Raw genomic sequence first — 21,955 nt, 5'->3', positions numbered from 1 at the left:
GCTGAAGGACACACACCCCTGTGCACGAATTTCATGCACCGGGCCTCTAGTATATATATATTTTTTAAAAAACTAGCTTTGTTATTTCTGAGTCAGTCACAAAACAGACAGTGAAGTCTGGTGCCCAAGTGCATGTGGTAGGAAGAAAAGGGAGAGCCAAGATAGGAAACCAAGAGGGCTTGGGACTCAAGGAGTCAGTGCCTAATGGATGGCAGCTTCCATGAGAATCACAGTTTGAGGGAGAACTTCCCAGAGGAATAGGAGCTGCTGTTCTAGAAAGACTAAACAAGCCTTCCAGGACATGTGGTCCTGTCCAAAATGTCAACCGAGACATTTGGTCAACACCAAAAGATCCTTGAAATTTGGTTCTGTCCTAAACATCCATGCCAAATGGTCCTTGATGTTTGGGCCTGTCCAAAATTTCCACAATTAGAAAACATTTCTGGGTTCAAATAGCCCATAATGTTTATTTCTACTTTGGGTTTACAGAATGAAGCCAGAAAAAATACTATCATGTTTGCTTGGTCCAATAATTGTGTTGTGGCTGTATTGTCAATAATAAACCTTCTTGCCCTGGCCAGGTGGCACAGTTGGATGGAGAGGCATCCTGTGCACCAAAATGTCGTGGGTTCAATTCCCAGTCAGGGCACATACCTAGGTTGCAGGTTCAATCCCTGGTCAGGGCTTGTACAGGAGGCAACTGATTAATGTTTCTCTCTCACATTGATGTTTCTATCTCTCTCCATTGCTCTCTCTCCTAAAAATCAATAAAAACATATCCTCATAAGAAGATTAATAAAAACCACACAAACCTTTCTTGCCTTGGCAGCCTAGCTGGTAATGACTCATGGGGTGAGGTAGGTGGGTCTAATAAGAAAATGGGATTTATGTGAACTATGGATCAAATGTTGCCATTGACATTTTGGATAGGACCAAATGTCCACTAATCCAAAACAACAAACTGTCCATAATAATTGAGTCCATGTTATTCTAGGTCTAAAGCTTGTGCTCTTAATTACTGTATTATCCCATCTTAAGATTTTACTTGGGATAGTATAATCAATAAAGTTGAACACACAAAAAATATGTGTGAAGAAACCAAGATGGCGGCATAGGTAAGCACCTAAACTGCTGCCTTGCACAACAATTTCAAAACTACAACTAAAAGACAGAACGGACACCATCCAGAACCACAGGAAAGCTGGCTGAGTGGAAATTCTACAACTAGAAGGAAAGAGAAAAGCTCACAGAGAATTGGAGGTACGGCAAAGGGTCTTTGTGCGCACAGAGAGGAAGGGCGGCTGAGAGCCTGGCTGACTTTCTCTGGCGGGGAGGGGGAAGGAAGCCCCCCGACTGCACTGAACCCCAGTTCCGACTGCACTAAACCCCAGTTCCGGGCAAAACCCCGTGGACCCAGGCTCATACAGGGGGAGTCTGGACTGTCAGGTAGAGAGAAAGGCTTCCGGAGACTCAAAGACCCGGGGGAGCCCCAGCGGGCAGGGGTCTGGAGGCGCGCGCTCCAGTGTGCACAAAGACGGCGGAGGTTGCCACAGGCTTTCTCTAGCAGAAGGGAGTCGGAAGCTCCTGACTGCACTGAACCCCAGTTCTGACTGCACTGAACCCCAGTTCCAGGCAAGCCCCTGGTGACCCACGCTCTTGTGGGGGGAATCTGGACTCTCGGGCGGAGACTTGGGAGCCGGGGAAGGCAGAGGTCTGAAGGCTTGCGCGTGCGCGCAAGGGCAAGGCTGACGGGAAGCCAAGACTATCTTATCCGCCCTCAGACTCCACCTCATCCAAGCTGAGCACAGGCTTTTGCAATTTGGCAAGTCTAATCCTATAAGCTTGTCTCCAGCACCGAACTTATCCCAGTGTAGACACAGCTGATCCTCACAGCCAACTGGCCTGGAGGTCAATTCCTCCCAGTGATACCAACAACAATCAAGACTTAACTACAACAAGGCTGTACACACAGTCCACAAAGGGGTGCACCAAGAGTATCCACCTCAGGTTAACTGGGGAGGCCGACCCACTGGGCCATATAGGAAACCTAGCACACAAATCTACCCTACCAACTCAGGGAAGCAGTGAAAATGCGGCGTCAAAGAAACAGATCACAAACAAAAGAAATGGAGGAAAACAAACGACTGGATATAGAATTCAAAACCACGGTTATAACGCTTTTCAAGAATATCCTAGAAAAGGCCGATAAATATAACGAGACCCTCGAAGATATGAAAAAGGACCAACTAGAAATTAAACATACACTGACTGAAATAAAAAATATTATACAGAGACCCAACAACAGACTAGAGGAACACAAGAATCAAGTCAAAGAATTGAAATACAAAGAAGCAAAAAACACTCAACCGAAAAAGCAAAAAGAAAAAAAAATCCAAAAAGTTGAAGATAGTGTAAGAAGCCTCTGGGACAACTTTAAGCGTACCAACATCAGAATTATGGGGGTGCCAGAACAAGAGAGAGAGCAAGATACTGAAAACCTATTTGAAGAAATAATGACTGAAAACTTCCCCCACCTGGTGAAAGAAATAGACTTACAAGTCCAGGAAGCGCACAGAACCCCAAACAAAAGGAATCCAAAGAGGACCACACCAAGACACATCATAATTAAAATGCCAAGAGCAAAAGACAAAGAGAGAATATTAAAAGCAGCAAGAGAAAAACAGTTAATTACCTACAAGGGAGCACCCATATGACTGTCAGCTGACTTCTCAACAGAAACTATGCAGGCCAGACAGGAGTGGCAAGAAATTTTCAATGTGATGAATAGCAAGAACCTACAACCAAGATTACTCTACCCAGCAAAGCTATCATTCAGAATTGAAGGGCAGATAAAGAGCTTCACAGATAAGAAAAAGCTGAAGGAGTTCATCACCACCAAACCAGTATTATATGAAATGCTGAAAGGTATTCTTAAAGAAGAGGAAGAAGAAAAAAGTAAAGAGAAAAATTATGAACAACAAATACATATCCATCAAAAAGTGTGAATTAAAAACCTGAGGAACAGAATAATCTGGTGAATATAATAGAATCAGGGGCATAGAAAGGGAGTGGACTGATAATTCTCAGGGGGGAAGGGGTATGGGGAGGTTTAGGAAGAGACTGGACAAAAATCATACACCTATGGATGAGGACAGTGGGGGGGAGGTAAGGGCAGAAGGTGGGGTGTGAACCGGGTGGAGGGGAGCTATGGGGGGAAAAAGGAGAAACAATTGTAATAATCTGAATAAAGATTTAATTTAAAAAAATATGTGTGAAGAAAACTAAAATATAAATTTGTGAAATAATTTCATAATTAAATACTATGTGGGGCTTATGTTTCAAAGAATTTTCATTCTAACAAAATTTCCCTCTATTAGGACCTTTCTATAAACAGTAACAACAAGCTCATGCCCTGTTCTTTCACCTGCTCTGTTACTTTCCCCTAAACTGCATCTTATTCACCTTAGAATCCACAGGCAGAGAGTAGAGGCTCAATAAATGTTTACTTAGTAAACCCAAAATGTGGCCCATAAAACCATATTTTTGAATATAATACCTCTAAATGTAGTTTATAATCACATAATGAAATATTACTTAGCAACAAAAAGGAATGAGCTACTGATGCATTAAACAGAATGAATCTCAAAAGCATTATCAAAAAAGGGCTATATTGTATGATTTCATCCTGGTTAAAAAAAACTATAGGCACAGAAAATGAATCAGTAGTAGACAGGGGATGGGAAGGTGCTTGACCACAAAGAGGCAAGAAGAAAATTTGAGATGATGGAAATGTTCTCTATCTTCATTGTGGTGGTGGTTACATGACTGTATACCTGTGTCAAAACCCCATAGAACTGTGTATGCAAAAGGGTAAATTTTACTTATAAATTATGCCATAATAAACCTGACAAAAAATAAAGACCCTAAGATCATGATATATGATACTCTTTGGTAATTTCCTTAACATACACCCAATAATTTTGAGGTGATTATCAGTATTTCACAGAAGTCATGAAAGCAATTTTCCTGTTATTAACAAGTCTGAAACATCATCTAACTATAGCTTCGCAAAGATAAATAACCCTAACTACTCATTTGCTATTGTTTTTTTGCAAAGAACATGTTGTATAAGCCTGAAAAGGGGGTGAGAAATGAGATACAGGCCATAATTTTGTAGAATTCCATGAAGCTAAAAAGTGGAAAAGAGGTGAAACACAAGGTATCTTGTACAAAAGGTATTTAGTTTAACTCTTTAAATATACAAGATCTGAACAATTAAAATGTAATCGTTAATTTTCAAGGTACATAAAAAGTATCCAGGAATTAGATAGCTGCTTATCTTTATGGATGATTTCCTCGTTTGGTTATCTCTGTCACAGTCATATCACTGAGGGTTGTTATACGATGGCTTTCATGATTTCCCATTCATTCATCCAATTTTTCATTTAATAACTGTTTGGTGAAAATCTCTATATGCCAGACACTGGGGATGCAGGAGTGAGTAACACACGAGAGCCCTGCCCTTTGCCTTATACTCTAGTTAGAAGCGAGACCAGAAATGTGAACAAATAAATACCTTAAGGTGATGGTAAGTCTTATGAAAAATACAACAGGGTAATGGGGCATGGGATGACTTTGGGGTGGGCAGAATACTTTGGATAGAGTGGTGAGGGGATCTGAGGAGACATTTGCACAGAGAACTCTGGAAAGTGAGTGATGAATGAAGAGTCAGCCATGAGAAGAGTATTCCAGGCAGCATAGCCACAAAAGAGCAAAAACCTGAGATAGAAATGTGTGAGGGCTCCTCATGTGGTCAGAAGGCAGTGAACAAGGTGAGAGTGTCAGCAGATGAGTCTAGAAAGCAATGCAGGCCTCGGAGGCCTTGAAAAGGAGCTTCAGTTTTATTCTAATGGAAATGGGAAATTATCAGAGGGTTATAATATTCTTTTTAAAAGCATCTCTGACTTCTCTAGTGGTGGGCAAGAAGATCAACTTAGAGAACAGATGGCCATTGCAGTAATCCAGGCAAGAGATGAGGGTGGCTTGGATCAAGGTGGCAGCAGTCATGGTGGAAAGAGGTCTTATAGAGGCTCCACTTTGCAGATAGGGATAACAAGACTTGCTGATGGATTGGATGCGGGTGGTGAGAGAAAGCACTGGGGGCATGGGGATGCTGTACCCAAGATCAAGAAAACTGGGACAGCCCGGCCGGTGTGGCTCAGTGGTGTGTCAACCTATGAATCAGGAGGTCACAGTTTGATTCCTGGTCAGGGCACATGCCCGGGTTGCAGGTTTGCTCCCCAGTAGGGGGCGTGCAGGAGGCAGATGATCATTGACTCTCTCTCATCATTGATGTTTCTATCTCTCTCTCCCTCTCCCTTCCTCCCTGAAATCAATAAAAATATATTTTAAAAAAATAGGATAGGAAAAAATTTTTGGAGGGTGAACAATAATTCTGTTTTGGTCTTGTTATTTTTGAGATGCATTAAAGAGATAAAAGTGGAGAGGTAAGAAAGCAGTTAAATATTCAAGTGTGGAGATCTGAGGAAGAGATCAGAGTTGAACACATAATTATATAATTCATCAGTATGTATGTAGATTATATTTAAAGCAATGAGACTGGATATAATTACCTATGGAGTGAACTTAGGTGAGGAAGAAAAGATGTCCCAGATGGTGACCTGGGGCACTTTAATACTTACAGGTGGAGTAAGGGGAGAAGTGACCCAGAAGAAACTCCAGTGTCATAGAAGGAAAACTGAGAGCACATGGAAATGGAAACCAACAAAAGGATGTGGTTTAAATAGAAGGAAATGTTCATCTCTGTCAAATCCTGCAGAAAGGTCAAATTAGAGAGGACTGAGAATTGCCATTGTATTTGGCAAGGTGAAGTCATTGGTAACAGATTTGATGAAGTGATGAACATGATTGGAGTGAGCTGAACAGAGAAAAAGAAGTAGAGGGAGCAAGTATAGGCAATTGTTGACAAGACTCACCTTGAAAGGATGCTGAGATACAGGGTAGAAGCTGGCAAGGATAGGGACTGTGGGGAGAGTTTACTTAAGGGCAATACTAAGGTATGATGCAGAAAGGGGGCAGATCACGGAAGGAGTGAAATCCTCAAGCAAGCAGGCCTGATATCCAGAGCCCTAGAGAGAAGAGGGTATGATTCACATTGTGAAAGGAGGGAGACATGCATTCAGTTAGGAAGGTTAGTAGATCTGATGGTGAGAAAACTAGGTAATTACTGCTGGATGGCGTCTGTTCCTTTAGTGAAGCATGAGTGAGATCACTACTTGAAAATGAAGGATGATGAAGTATTGTAGGTTTAAGGAGAAAGGAGATGTGAAATAACTTGGAGCGTCAGAGGCAATGTTGTATTCATATTTGCATCCTACCTAGCACTGTTTCTAGAACATCAGAGGCACTAAAAAATGTTGGAGAAGTTAAAAATCACAATAGAGCCCTAGCTGGTTTGGCTCAGTGGATAGAGCATCAGCCTGACGACTGAAGGGTCCAGGGTTCGATTCCAGTCAAGGCACATGTCTGGGTTGTGGGTTCTATCCTCAGTAGGGGGCATGCAGGAGGCAGCCAATCAATGACTCTCTCTGATCATTGATGTTTATACCTCTCCCTCTCCCTTCCTCTCTGAAATCAATAAAAAATATATATATATTTTAAAAATCACAATAGAAAGGAAGAACTGACCCATGGACACAGACAGTGGAGTGGTGAGGGCCAGGAGGGGAGACAGGAAGAGGGCTGGAAGAGGTTAAGGGGGGGGGAGGGGAAGGAGGACCTATGTAATACTTTCAACAATAAAGATTTTTTTAAAAAAGGAAGAACTGTGATATGTATTAAAGCTTACAAGAGTGCCCAGCTGGTGTGGCTCAGGGGTTGAGCATTGGCCCATGAACCAAGACATCACAGTCCAATTCCCAGTCATGGCACATGCCTGGGTTTGCGGGCTCAATCCCCAGTAGGGGGCGTGCAGGAGGCAGCCGATCAATGTTTCTCATTACTGATGTTTCTCTCTCTCTCTCCCTCTCCCTTCCTCTCTCTAAAACTCAATAAAAAACATTTTTTAAAAATGAAAGTTTGTAAGACTGACATATTTGTAGAGTACTTTGGTTTACAAATGGTATAGGGTCTAATTTATAGAATAAATTCTAGAATACTAGAGGAAGGAGGCATCCTTGCAAAAGGTAATTTAGGACAAGATTACTACTTTACACTTTCCCACTATGCTAATCTTTTTTTAGTTTTTTTTTAATTTAATCTTTATTGTTCAAAGTATTACATGTCCTCTCCTCCTCTCCCCCTCTCCATTGACCCCTTCTAGCCTGCCCTCATCCCCTGTCTCAGGCCTTCACCACCCTACTGTCTGTGTCCATGGGTTATGTATATATGCATGCAAGTTCTTTGGTTGATCTCTTCCCACCCACCTACCCATCTCCGTCTTCCCTCTGAGATTCCACAGTCTGTCCCATGCTTCAATTTCTGTGGATACTATACTAATCTTTTTAAGGGTGAGGGGATTCTGTCTTTTTGTTGTTGTTGTTGTTAATCCTCACTGGAGGATATATTTTCCATTGCTTTTTTAAAAACTATGTTTTTATTGATTTTTACAGAGAGAGGAAGGGAGAGAGAGAGACAGCAACACTGATGAAATGAGAGAGAAATGCAGTGATGGGCTGCCTCCTGCATGCCCCCCACTGGGGATTGAGCCTGCAACCCGGGCTGACCAGGAATCGAACGGGTGACCTGTTGGTTTCTGGGTCGATGCTCAACAGCTGAGCCACACTGGCTGGGCCCCATTGATATATATATATATTTTAGAGAGCGTGGAAAGAAGGGGGAGAAACATCAATGTGAGAGACACATCAATTGGTTGCCTCCCACATGCACCTGGACTGGGGCCAGGGATTGAGCCTGAAACTGAGGTATGTGCCCTTAACTGGAATCAAATCTGCGCCCCTTCAGTCCAAGGGCTGACATTCCAACCACTGAGCAAAACGGGCTGGGTTGGATTCTGTCTTTTCATCTTTACATTCTCAGGATGTACATAGAATAGTACTGGCATAAAGTAAGTGCACAATAATGCTTTTTAAAATATAAATACATGACTATAAACATGTGGAGCTTTTAATCCCAAAAGGATTATGTACTTCAGGGATTAAAAGCTATAGTGGATTATAAAGTTAAATGGATGCTTTAGGGCCATTATTTCTTTTTTTTAAATTAAATTTATTGGAGTGACATTGGTCAATAGGATCATATAGGTTTCAGGTAAAGATATCTATGATACAAGATATGTATATTGCACTGTGTGCCCACCACCCAAAGTTAAATCATCTTCTATTACCATAAATTAGGCCCTCTTTACCTCCACCCCTTTTTCTCTGTTTGTATTTATGAGTTTCAGTTTTATATCCCAAAATGAGTGAGATCATATGGTCCTTAGCTTTTTCTGACTTGTTTCACTTAGCATAATATTCTCAAGGTCCATCCATGTTCTCCCAAGTGGCAGTATTTCAACTTTTCGTATGGCTGAGTAGTATTCCACTGTGTACATGTACCACATCTTCTTCATCCAGTCCTCTATTGCAGGACACTTTGGTTGTCTCCATGTCTTGGCCACTGTGAATAATGCTATAATGAACATAGGGGTGCATATATCTTTGCAAATACATGTTTTTCAGTTTTTCAGGTATATACTCAGGAGAGGGATTGCTGGTTTATAGTAACTCTATCCTTACTTTTTTTTTTAAATATATTTTATTGATTTTTTACAGAGAGGAAGGGAGAGGGATAGAGAGTTAGAAACATCGATGAGAGAGAAACATCGATCAGATGCCTCCTGCACACCCCCTACTGGGGATATGCCCGCAACCAAAGTACATGCCCTTGACCGGAATCGAACCAGGGACCCTTTAGTCCGCAGGCCGACGCTCTATCCACTGAGCCAAACCGGTCAGGGCTATCCTTACTTTTTTGAGGAATTGCCAGACTGTTTTCCGTAGTGGCTGTACCAGTACATTCTCACCAGCAGTGAATGAAGGTTCCCTTTTCTCCACAACCTCTCCAACACTTATTACTTGTCTTGTTGTTGATAGCAATTCTAACAGTTGTGACGTGGTTTCACATTGTAGTTTTGGTTTGCATTTCCCTAATTGCTAGTGAAGTTGAACATCTTTCCATTACCTATTGGCCATTTGTATGCTTTCTTGGGAGAGGTGTCTGTTCAGGTCCCCTGCTCATTTTTTAATTGGGTTGTTTGTTTGGTGTTGAGTTTTATGATTTCTTTATATATTTTGGATATTAAACCTTCGCTGGAGCTATTGTTTGCAAATATCATTTCTCATTCTGGTATAGTCAGTTAGACAGACATGAGCAGAGCAAGGACGATAGGCCAGTTACAGAAACTCACCAGGGCAGAAAGCCTTGGATGCCTGGCTGCTGGGGTGATATCCAGCATCTAGTAGGGTTCAGGAATCTGGAGAAGGCACTGCATGTAAATTAATAAAGAGACTAGCAATATAATATAAATTTGTAATCCATGGGGGAGCCAGAGGAAGGCTTAGCTTCAGTAACCAAGTTCTCTGAATCTCTGGACCCCTTACTCTTTAGTAACACAAATTGCCCTAAAGCAAAGCAGATATATATATATCAAAGGTAAGGTTTAGTATACAGTAGGCATTGTCAGATTGGGGGAACTGCCTTCTGCTGTTCAGGTGTTTGGCCAGCAGGAGGCAATAACATGTAGATTAAAATGCCCTCAGCTGTCTGGTAACAGGCAATAATATATGCAGATCTATCTTCAGGTTTGGGGAAATGCCTTCAGCCATTCCAGTAGGCAATAATATGTATCTTCAGCCCTGCTGAAGCCTCAAGGTTCCATCAACCTTTTGATGAAACTTCTTGCATTTATGACCTACTGGAATTAGCCTCCAGCACCTGGCAAGGGGCACAACTGGGAAAACAAGAACCTCACTCCCAGGATAACCTTTCTTTTCCTAGCACAGTGGTCGGCAAACTGCGGCTCGAGAACCACATGCGGGTCTTTGGCCCCTTGAGTGTAGCTCTTCCACAAAATACCATGGCCTGGGCAAGTCTATTTTGAAGAAGTGGCGTTAGAAGAAGTTTAAGTTTAAAAAATTTGGCTCTCAAAATAAATTTCAATCGTTGCACTGTTGATATTCAGCTTTGTTGACTAATGAGTTTGCCGACCACTGTCCTAGCATATTGCTGGTCATGCGGTTTGGAACCCTGACTTTTCATATTACTAGTCATGCAGTTTAGACCCCTCTGACCTTTTCCTCCCTTAAGATAGTATCTAGGCCTCAGGTGTATTTCAGCTCCAGGCCCAGAAAAGCAGCAAAACAAGACAAGTGACACTGTGGCTGCTTTAGGACCAGCTGCATTGACTAATGACTTCCTGCCCTGGAGACAACCAATCAGTGGTGACCATGACCCTGAAAAAGCACACCTGGAAAGCTGATGAATATTCTATTGAAATCCTCCACTGAGACCTCCCCTAAGATTTCCACCTGCAAGGGAGAAATAAATACCCTCAGGTTGAAGGACCCAGGAGCAAACCTGCGCCATTCTCTTCCCCCTAAGGGACCCCACGAGACTTGCAACCAGAGTAGGAATAGGCAGCGGCAGCTCAACCGGACCTACTGCCCTGAACCTGTCTCCAAGGCCCTCTTTTCTCTGACTTCCCAGTGAGCCAAAGCAGCCCAGCCTAGGCTCTCCCGTTGCTTCTTTGTTTCGCTGTCCTAAGCATATTTTTGCTGCAGCCAATAAATTCTTACTTACTTTGCTACACTTTGTCTCTTGAATGAAATCTTTCCTTTAAGACAGGAAGCGAGGTCTCTTTTCTCCTGGTAATAATTCGGCTGGCTGCCTCTTTGTTTTGTTGTATGTAACATTATTTTAAGAACGAAAAACGGATTTTGAGTCACACACTTATATATGGGCATCTCTTATATTTGCTTTGATCCGTTTCTATATTGTAATTCATTTTGTCTTGTTCAGCTAACACTGCATTGTGAACTACTAGTATATCCTCAAACCCTTCAGAACCACCCGTCCTGTTGACTCTCCTCCTCCAGGAGAGATTTCTGTCTGTGAGGTTGGTGAAGTACCACCCCCCCTGTGCCTGCTGTGGAAGACCAGCCCCAAAGGAGGGTTTCACTAAGCAGGCAGATTCTGTCTCCACTTGACTCCTATGTTAGGCTTCTCTTACCCCTAGAATTGTGTATAGCATGGCCTCCCCATTTCTTGTAACATTGGAGTAAAATGCTTGAAAAAGTAATATAAAGAGGAAAAATGTGCTTGGGAATACACGAGGGAAGGTAGAAACAGAGAAAGGGGGGAAGAGAAATCTGCTCAATTTGAAGTCAGTTAATATAATTACAGTCATTCAGTTGAACAATAAAAGAAGACGATAAACTTCACAGATGCAGAAATCAAAACAGAACAAAACCATGGCAGAGGGGCAGAAAAACTGAGAAAGCATGCACCCCTCCAGTGGTCACTTTGCCTTGTAATGATCAAACAAGCTATTTTTACACTGGGAAAACTACGTGTGCCCATAGATAGCTCTGGTTTCAGGTTTATATATCACTTCAAGTCACAACAAAGAGAGAATATATACATATTTATTAAGGTTTTTACCAAGAACACTTGGCTTTTCTGATTAGAAACAGCTCAGGAGAAGGGGGAATGTGAGGTCGGAAACCATTAATCAGTCATTGTGTAAGTGGCTGGCGCCCTCTGGTGGCAATTTAGATTCCTTGTATGTGGATCCTAAAATGCATTTCTGAGGAGGAAAAATCTTTTAAGAAAAACCAAACCAAACAAAAAAAACCCCTCATTTTAATGTCCTGAAGTTTTCTTCAGTATACTCTGTCAGCAAAGCTGGGGAAAATAGAATATTTGTCTGTAACATAATTACGTTTTTAGAAAAGCTTCTTTGACAAAATAAAATGGCAGTGAAAAAGACAATAGCAATGAGTCCTTTGAGAGCAGTTTTCTCCTGCCCATTTGCCAACATCTTTACCCAACTTTAGAGAATTTGCACAAGGGAATTTAAGCCCCGAAAATGGGTCAATAAGATGCTAATTGCTACTTACATATTAACCAATGTACTTGGAAAAGCATTCAACCAGAAGGCCTTTCCTTATAGTTTATATGTAAAGACTATCCTTTTATTTATGCTAAGATAGCCCTCTGCAAAGCTTGACATGTGTGTGTGTGTGTGTGTGTGTGTGTGTGTGTGAATTTGCTGTTTAATACAATGTTAAGCATCATAGAAAAAAATCTTCACTTTGATGCTTTACTATGTTTTTACTGATCAGTAAAGAGTAGGCATGTTTGATACAGCTATAACAATACAAAATGATCTTGAGGTAACCATGTCATAAGTTGTTTGACAGCATAAGGATTGAGGTATTTGATAGGCAAAAGCAAGCTGGTATTGACAAGATTCTTTCAACGACAGATCACACTGTTGGTACTGTAGAGGAGGGACCAGATCAGGGAGAGGAAGAAAGACCAGTTAGGAGGCTGCTTGGATAGTCCAAGGGAAAGGTGATGCAAGCCTAGATTAGTAAAGCAGAGAGGACGGAAAAGACAGGCTAGATTGAAGATATTTCTGAAAGGGAATATTTATTAGTGACTGAATATGAGAGGGGTGAGAGGGAGGAATTGGAAATAACTCTGAGAGCCAACTTGGAAAAATGGATGGATAGTGACACCATCAACTAAAAACAGGAATGTAGACTGGGCCCAGAGTGTTTTGTTTATCCAGGTATATGATAAATAATAATATGGAAGAAAAAGGAGTCACATACTAAACTTGACAAGCTCAGAGAAGGCCTGCATGGCAGGCCTTACAAACTCAGAGACCAAGGTAACCTCACAGGTTGTGGTCTGAATGTAAAATTTCTAACTAAAAGTGGGTCCTGGTGGCTAGTCATGTCCTAAGCCTGTAGATTCCTTGACAAAAGTCAATCTTTAACTTTGAAATTGTCTACTGTCTTTGTGTATCTAAGAAAATACATCTTTGAAATATCAGAGTAACCTTCTTTTCCAGACCCCTTGAAGGCACAACACCCCTGGAGCAGGAGACCACATTGCTATCCTGTTGCCCATATATCATCTCTCTGTGCTTTAAATGTTATCCTTTGGTGGCAATCAAAAACTAATACAAACATCAAATAAACATGAAACTTCTCTCCATAGAGGTTCTTTTTTATTATTGATTCCAGAGAGGAAGGGAGAGAGAGATAGAAGCATCAATGATGAGAGAGAATCATTGATCGGCTGCCTCCTGCACGCCCCACAACCCGGGCATGTGCCCTGACCAGTAATCGAACTATATCCTCCTGATTCATAGTTCAACGCTCAACCACTGAGCCACCCCAGCCAGGCTCCACGTAGGTTCTTAAAATAGGGTCTTGCTGAAACTGAGGGTCCTTATAACTTAGAATAAATTTAGCTTTAGATCCTAGGCTAGAAATCCTCTCTCTATATATACAGTATATACCCCTCTTAGAGCTAGCCTTTTCCCTGGATATCAGCAACCTCCAAGGGAGCAGAAGACAATAGCCAGGACCTGACTAATGGTCACAAGGGCTGGACCCCTGGCAGACTACAGATAACATCCTGACCTAAGTTACATTTCAGTGCCTGAGCACTAAGGTGGAATGAACCCCTACTACTTTTCCATGAAATCAGACAGAGGATGACAGAGCAGACTTCAGAGCTGTCCTCAAGAACTGAAGAAATGGTTTATTACTTCACCTCTAACCAGTCAGCTCCCAGCCACAACCCCAAACCCCCTAGGCCTCAGCATTTTGTGATCTTGCCCTACATAATCTGTGACCTACACACCATCTGGAAGTCACGTCTTTAGACCATAAGCTCCCTGTTCTCCAGATTGGCCAATTCAATATCCTATATAATAAAAAGAGTAATATGCAAATTAACCACCACTCCGCTACACCCACAAGCCATGCCCACAAGCCAATCAGGAGCAAATATGCAAATAAACCAAACCAAGATGGCTACGGCCACAGAGAGCAGGAGGGAGGCTTGGGTTTCCCCGGCAATGGAGGAAGCCAAGCTTTCCGCCTGCCCTTGCCGGCCTAGGCCTCCACTCAAGGCTACAAAGTTTCAATGATAGAAGATACATAAACCCAAACAGAAATGGCAGCAGCCAGGGAGCTGGAAAGAACAGGAGGCTAGGGTTGCCCCTGGTGATGGAGGAAGCCAAGCTTTCTGCACACCCTGGCCAGCCCAGGCCTCCGCTTAAGGCTACAAAGTTTCAATTATAGAAGATACATAAATCCCAAAAGAAATGGATGCCGCCTCGGAGCAAGCAGAAGGCTTGGCTCCGCTCCAGGCTACAAAGTTTCAATTGTAGAAGATAACTAAACTCCAGATACCAGGGCCTCCGCTTGGGTCGCCAGGGGGCGTGGCCAGCCTGCAATCCACCACAGGCCCCTCGCCCAGGCCGCCTCACGCCCCAAGGGAACCCCCACCCTGATCCAGGACACCCTTCAGGGCAAACCAGCTGGCCCCCACCCGTGCACCAGGCCTCTATCCTATCTAATAAAAGAGTAATATGCAGATTGACCATCACTCCAACACACAAGATGGCTGCCCCCATGTGGTCAAAGATCCTGCCCCCATGTGGACACAAGATGGCCACCACAAGATGGCCAGCAAGGGACGGCAGTTGGGAGGGACCAGGCCTGCAAGGGAGGGCAGTTGGGGGCGATCAAGCCTGTAGGGGAGGGCAGTTAGGGGTGACCAGGCCTGCAGGGGAGGGCAGTTAGGGGCAAACAGGCTTGCAGGGGAGCAGTTAGGCATCAATCAGGCTGGCAGGGTAGTGGTTAGGGGGTGATCAGGCTGGCAGGCAGAAGTGGTTAGGGGCAATCAGGAAGGCAGGCAGGTGAGCAGTTGGGAGCCAGCAGTCCTGAATTGTGAGAGGGATGTCCGACTGCCCGTTTAGGCCCGATCCCACCGGGCAGTCGGACATCCCTTGAGGGGTCCCAAATTGGAGAGGGTGCAGGCTGGGCTGAGGGATACCTCCTCCCCCGTGCACGAATTTCGTGCACCGGGCCTCTAGTTAAACCATATTTCTCTCTATACTGCAAATTCCTGCTTGTACATTTCTTTGGGCCAGTGCTCACAGACAGACAGACTCAAACATTGGGGTCCTGGTAATTTTTGGTGACTCAGATGGTACCATTTTGGCCTGTAGATTTGTCAGCCCCACCTACCAGCCACCTAGATGCATTTGATCTGGAGGCTGGAGCAGGGACAATTCCCGGTGACCATGTGCTGTTGATCTATGGAACTTCTCATTCACAACAGGAGAAACGAAAAGGTCAGGATATCCTGTTTGGTTGTCTTGATATCTACTGGTGAGTAGCCTCTCGGGTGACAACCCCAGAAATTCCCCCTATTACGCTTGATCAGGTCCTCAAGGGACTCAACTTGGCCTGGGGCTCACCTTACTGGTTGTACTAGAGAAGGGACCCCGAGAGGTTACAATTAGCAATCAGGATTGATTACTAGAACTGTATCTGTTATTAAGTCTATGTCTCATCACATGGCAATGGGGGCCAATTCCAACCACATCTCAACAGACCTTAAAAGAGTAAGCTGTGGAATCTTGACCTCATATAAAATCAAGACTGTATTTGCCTCATCTTGACCAAACTGAGCAGACCTTGTGTTTCCCAACTTTGAGGGAATAATAAACAGGGTCCCAGGTGTAGCAGGAATTTTGAGCCACCTGACCCTACTGTCTTAATTGTTGTGTACAAATTATCACCAGACAGACTTTAGAAGGATATAAGGGTTGAAAATACAGTTTTTGAAGGAATCAAGGATAGTATAGTTTTGTCCTAAAAAAGGTTGGTAAACTCTGAACAGATAGAAAAGGATAAAACAAAGGACTAAGGAAGTGGTAGAAGTCTGTAGAAAGTAATCATAAGAAAAGATATTGCCATGAGGAACCTTATGTCTAACTTGGTCCCCCAGCCCCAGCTGGTTTGGCTCAGTGGATACTGTGTCGGCCTGAGGACCAAAGGGTTGCAGGCTCGATTCCGGTCAAGGGCACATACCTTGGTTGCAGGCTCTATCCTTGACTTCAATCGGGCCATGTGTGGGAGGCAACCAATTGATGTGTCTCTCTCACACTGACGTTTCTCTCTGTCTCTCTCTCTCCCTTCCACTCTCTCTAAAAATCAATGGAAAAATATCCTCCAGGTGATGCATCTTTTGTAAGATGCATCCCCCTGGGTGCATCTTACAAAAACTGGGCCATGTTCAGCTCTGACCCACTGAAGAGAAAAAGAATGCCCTTTCTTTGCCAGGTGGCATGGCTGCAATATACTTTAAGATCAGGCAAACACTGGCCAGAAAATGGGTCCTTAAATTATACTACCATCCTGAAACTTGACTTATTTTGTAAAAGAGAGGAAAAAATGGAATGAAATCCCCTATGTAGAAGCATTTATGCTCTTATATCAGAATAAGTCTACTCAAATGAAATGTAAAATTATGGTACAGCAAACAGGTAAGCCAGTTAGGCCAGTTCCGCTGGAGTCACCTGAGAATGAGGATTCTCAGGTGACTCCTTACTCCAGGGTAATGCCCCATGGCTGCCTCTGTTTCACTACCATTGGTGGAGATGTAGTGCAGCTCTTCCCCCATAACCTCCAGCCAGAGAGAAGGCTCTACAAGACCTGAGAATGGCCTTCCCCTCTCACACCCAAAGGGACACTAGATTTGGTTAAGAGTTTCCTCCAATCCAGGTAGGACAATTCCAATTAAGACAGGTGCCAATAGGGGGTCTTGATGTCAATGGGCTACTGGCAGGGGTGGTCTGGATGTACACTCTCTTTACGACTTCAGCCCTTTTTTTTTTTTTTTTTAAATATATTTTATTGATTTTTTACAGAGAGGAAGGAAGAGGGATAGTCAGAAACATCGATGAGAGAGAAACATCGATCAGCTGCCTCTTGCACACCCCCTACTGGGGATGTGCCCGCAACCAAGGTACATGCCCTTGACCGGAATCGAACCTGGGACCCTTCAGTCCACATGCCGACGCTCTATCCACTGAGCCAAACCGGTTTTGGCAACTTCAGCCCTTTTTAATGGGAAGAATAATATGCCTGTCTATAGGGAAAATACAATAAAGACAGAAAGCCTTCACCTCCCATAACCCTAATTGGATAGACATCTGACATTTGTTTAATACCCTTCTCATAGCTGAGGAAGGAAGGGTTGTCTTAGATAAGGCCAGAGAAGAGGTTAGTTGCCTTTATAATGAGACACCCCAGAACCCAGGATGGAGCAATGGTTTCAGTTGCCATCCCCACTACCCATCCACAATGGAATGTCTATAATGGGGACCAAACTTGACCATTACCAAGAATGTATCCTAGTGAGATTAAGGAAGGAAGTGCCCAAACAGAGGAGTTTCAATAAAGTCCAGCAGTTAAAGCAATAACCAGATGAGAATACTTTGGAATTCTTAGAAAGGATCTTTGAGGCATATTGCCAATATACTGATGTGGGCTGAGGGCCCCTGAGAATAAAGGTTGTAAACATATCCTTCATTGCACAAAGTGCCCCTGACATTCAGAAAAAAGCTTCAGGAGGTGGAGGGTGCCTTTGGAATGCCTATGTCACAGCCAATAGAAATTGCTTGTAAAATCTTAAATAGCAGAGATCAGGCCTCAGAGAAACAGGAACAAAGGACAAAGCAGCAACAGACCAGCCTGCTGGCTGCTGCACTGACCTCTGGAGGGCCTCCAAAGACAGAACAAGGTAAGGTCCCAGGGAACAAGGGCTTAGCACATAAAGGACACCCAGAAGTAGGCCCCAGACAGTGTGCCTACTGCAAACAAGAAGGCCATTGGAAAAGAGAGTGCCCAACCCTAAGCCACAGACAAGATGGGAGAAGGCAAAGGACATTACAGATGCCACAACCTCCGAGAGTGACAGGGCCCAGGGGCTCCATTCAATCCAGGTGGCTCCTTCACCATCACCCACACAAAATCCCAGTTTCTCTAACAGTGGGAAAGAAATTAATTGACTTTTGAATTTTAACACTGGATCTATATATTCTGTACTAAATACTCCTCTGAAAAAACACTTGTTGACTGCAGTGTTGAGGGAGCCACTACAGAAGCAGTTCCTCTAACAAAAAGAAAAAAGAACCAAAAAATTGAGATAACAGTGTTGACAAAGATGTAGAAAAAGGGGAACCCTTGTGCACTGTTGGTGGGAATGAAGATTGGTGCAGCCACTGTGGAAAGTGGTATGGAGTTACCTCAAAAAATTAAAAATGGAACTGCCTTATGACTCAGAGATTCCACTTCTGGGAATACATCTGAAGAAACCCAAAACACTAATTCAAAATAATATATGCACCTCTGTGTTCATTGCAGTGTTATTTACAATAGCCAAGATTTGGAAGCAGCCAAGTGTCCAACAGAAATATCTCTTTTCATGAAATATCCTTGTTAAATTTTGGTATCATTGTTATGTTAGCCCCATAAAATAATCTGTGAATTTCCCCTTCCTCCACTGTTTTATAAAAAAGCTTCTGTAAGATTGATATTACTTCTACATTAAATGTTTGCTAGACTTCTCTAGTAAAATTATTTGGGCCTGAAGAATTATTCAGCTCAGCATGATCACCACTCCACTTAGGCTTTATCTCCCTCCACTATAAATGTATCTGGGGGAGCTTGCCCAATCTGAGAGTTTAGGCATATGATAGGGCTAACCTTGAATGTTTCCCTCCTTTTAAGCATTATAGACTGCCTGTAGTTCAATGTCTAAAGAACTGCCTTACATATTTTGTCCAGTTTTATGATTGTGTAGGACATGAGAATAAAACCAATAACAAGTATCCTGTCATGGCTAGAAGTATAGGTTATCTACTCAAAGTCCATATTCTTAGCCACTTTTGTAAATTACCACTTTAATGGGATTCTATATAAAGAAAAATGATAAATGTAAGTAAGTTCTTAAAAATGTGGGAAAACATCATTAGGGATTAGGGAATGAGAAAGCTGGAAGAATCAAATTGTCAGAGAATGGGAAAGTTGGAATGTAAGGTTTCATAGATGAAACATATGATAAATTCTTGATACAGCCACAAATATGGATGGCTGAAACAATAATCTAATCTCATTTTGCAGAAAGGGTATTTTTTTTTAAGTTTTCTTAAAATATATTTTTATTGATTTCAGAGAGTAAGGGAGAGGAAGAGATAGAAACATCAATGATGAGAGAGAATCATTGATCGCTGCCTCCTGCACGTCCCCTACTGGGGATCAAGCCTGCAACCCAGGCATGTGCCCTTGATCAGAATTTAACCCAGGACCCTTCAGTCCGGAGGCCAACGCTCTATCCACTGAGCCAAACCAGTTAGGGCGAGAAGAGTATTCTGATAGCCATCAGATGGTGATCTTTGATGGCAAGAACTGGGTGAAAGATGATGGAAAATAAGCACAGCATATAAACAAAAATAGAAACAGAAAAGCAGGAAAAGAAAACTTTGAGGAAACATAATGAGTATTAGATAAATTTAAATTTTTCTTAAAAAAAAACCACCTGCAGACTACCTAGAGAATTTTCTGGGTAGGCAAGTGCAAATATAAATCTATTGCAAGAAAGAGATGGAGATATAAATCTGGAGGTTATTACCACAAAGATTCTTAATGAAGCAATAGGCCTGAATGTGATTATCTAAAAAGAACATAGATCTTTAGAAGAAAAAAGGTCCAACATAAAAATCTAGGGAATCCTAATATTTTAGAGGCAGGCAGACAAGCAGACTAGTGGATGTTCAGAGAACTAAAGGCAATATAAAGAAGAAATCTGGAATGGCAGTTAAGAGCAGGGATTCTGGAATCAAATACTTGGCTCAAATCCCAGATAGTATACTGATAAAGCTATATGGCCATATGAAAAATTACTTAACCCATCTGTGCCTATTTTCTGTAACAATACAGAAGTGATAAATAATAGTATTTGCCTGATGAGAGACAAATCACGATGGCTCTGGAGGCTCATTCAGCCCCCAATCCCCTGCCCTCTCAAACTGTTACTAGCAAATATCAACAAGTTTAAATTAGTTCAACTCTTTCTAATAAGGCTACTAACCCTACAAGGAAGTTTCCACTGGTGCACAGTTTGCCCTGCCCCAACCTAATAAATACGTAGAATATTATGGAGGCAGGGTTCCTCTCTACCTCAAATTTGGTCATGGTGCATGCAGAATATGACTAACCTAAAGTGTAGAATAAGCGTTTGGGGATTATGTATACTCTCCTTCTACTCTCCATGTTAAGCTTTTCCTCAACAAACTATACCATGTGATACTATAGTGCTGTGTTGCATGACCTCCTTACAAGATATTTCCTCATAAGGTTGTTGTGAAGATTAAATAAATTAATAATTGTAAAGTGTTTACAATACTGCCTAGCATACAGTAAGCATTATGTAATGGTTAGCTCTTTGTTTTTAAAAGGAGAGTCAGGAAGGACTAGCAGTGTTCTAGAGTCAAATAAAGAGATATCAAGGGAGAGGTGGGAAACAAGGTCAAATGTTATAAAAAATTAAAGAACAAAAATAAAACACTGAGTATGGCCACAGAGTAGTAAGAGTCAAAGTCAGATTATATTAGGTTAAGGACTGAGTGGGAATTAAAGAGTAAGACAGGGAGTACAGACTAGTTTTTCCATAAAACTTGCTTGCAAAAGAAAAGACAAAGTACATTAGCTTAAGTAAACAGCTAGGAATACTGCGGTGTCTCAGAATGCAAAGTCAATAGGGTGGCTAGGTCTCACAAACATGTGGAACCAGGGACCATTAGTATTCTGTTTCTTGTTTCTCTCTGCAGGTGAGCTTCGTCTTCTCTCCTCCTTTTACCAGATTACTTGCATTGCTTATTTGGTCCATGGTAGGAAACATGACTATTGAGAGTCTGGAGCCTTGCATTTTGCAGTCCAGGCACACAATTGATTTTTTTGTTTTCAGTGCCAGTTTCCAAAGTCTTTAAAAAGGACTCTGGTCCTACTTAAATTAAGTGTCTAATTCTGGTTGAATCAACTGTAGCCAGTGATTAGAGAGGTTAATGAATTAGAGCATTCATGCTATTCCTATTGCAACTGTATGAATCCAGTGGGATATAGAAAAGACAAAATAATAAGTATGCACTATAAGGAGACAACATTTTTTTGAGGGGTAGGTAGTGTAAAGGTGGGGTTTTTGGTGGTGGTGTTTTTAGGCCAGGTAAGGGATTTTGAACATGTTTATATGAATGGAAGCAGTTAAAGGATTGGGATGAAAAGTAAAGGATAAGAAGTAGGTTACTTAATTGAATAAATTCCTAGGTTAGGTAAAGGGAAAGAATAGAATTTAGTGCACAAGTAGCCTTGTAGAAAAATAAGCCTTTCTGAGATAGGAAGGAAGAAAATAAGAATGCACACTGGCATATGAAGGTCTAGGAACGTGAAGGAAATTGAGGAAGATTTGACCTGAAGATCTCCTGTGAAGTATGTGGCTAAGTTATCTTGAGAGTGTGGGAGATACGTAAAAGGGGTGCTTGAAAAGAATAATAAATATTAATATAGCTGTACTGAAGAAGAGAAAGGAAGCTAAAAGGAAGAGGTTAAAATTTGTCAAAAACTGTTAGTCCTGGCTGGGTGGTTCAGTTGGTTGTAGCATCGTCCCATGTACTTATGAATTAAATATTTTGCCTAAAGACATCAAATCTGAACTCTTGAGAGGTTTGTAAATTCAAATGTTTAAATGTCATCTTAATTTTGCTGCATTATTTTTATTCTACCAAAAAGCTAACTTGTGTAAATGGAGTCACTAACCCAACTGATATGCTTACAACATACCA

This window comes from Plecotus auritus (assembly GCF_963455305.1).
Source record: "Plecotus auritus genome assembly, chromosome: 2".
NCBI lineage: Eukaryota > Metazoa > Chordata > Mammalia > Chiroptera > Vespertilionidae > Plecotus > Plecotus auritus.
The sequence above is the reverse complement of the archived record's forward strand: the minus strand, read 5'-3'. Positions refer to the sequence as shown.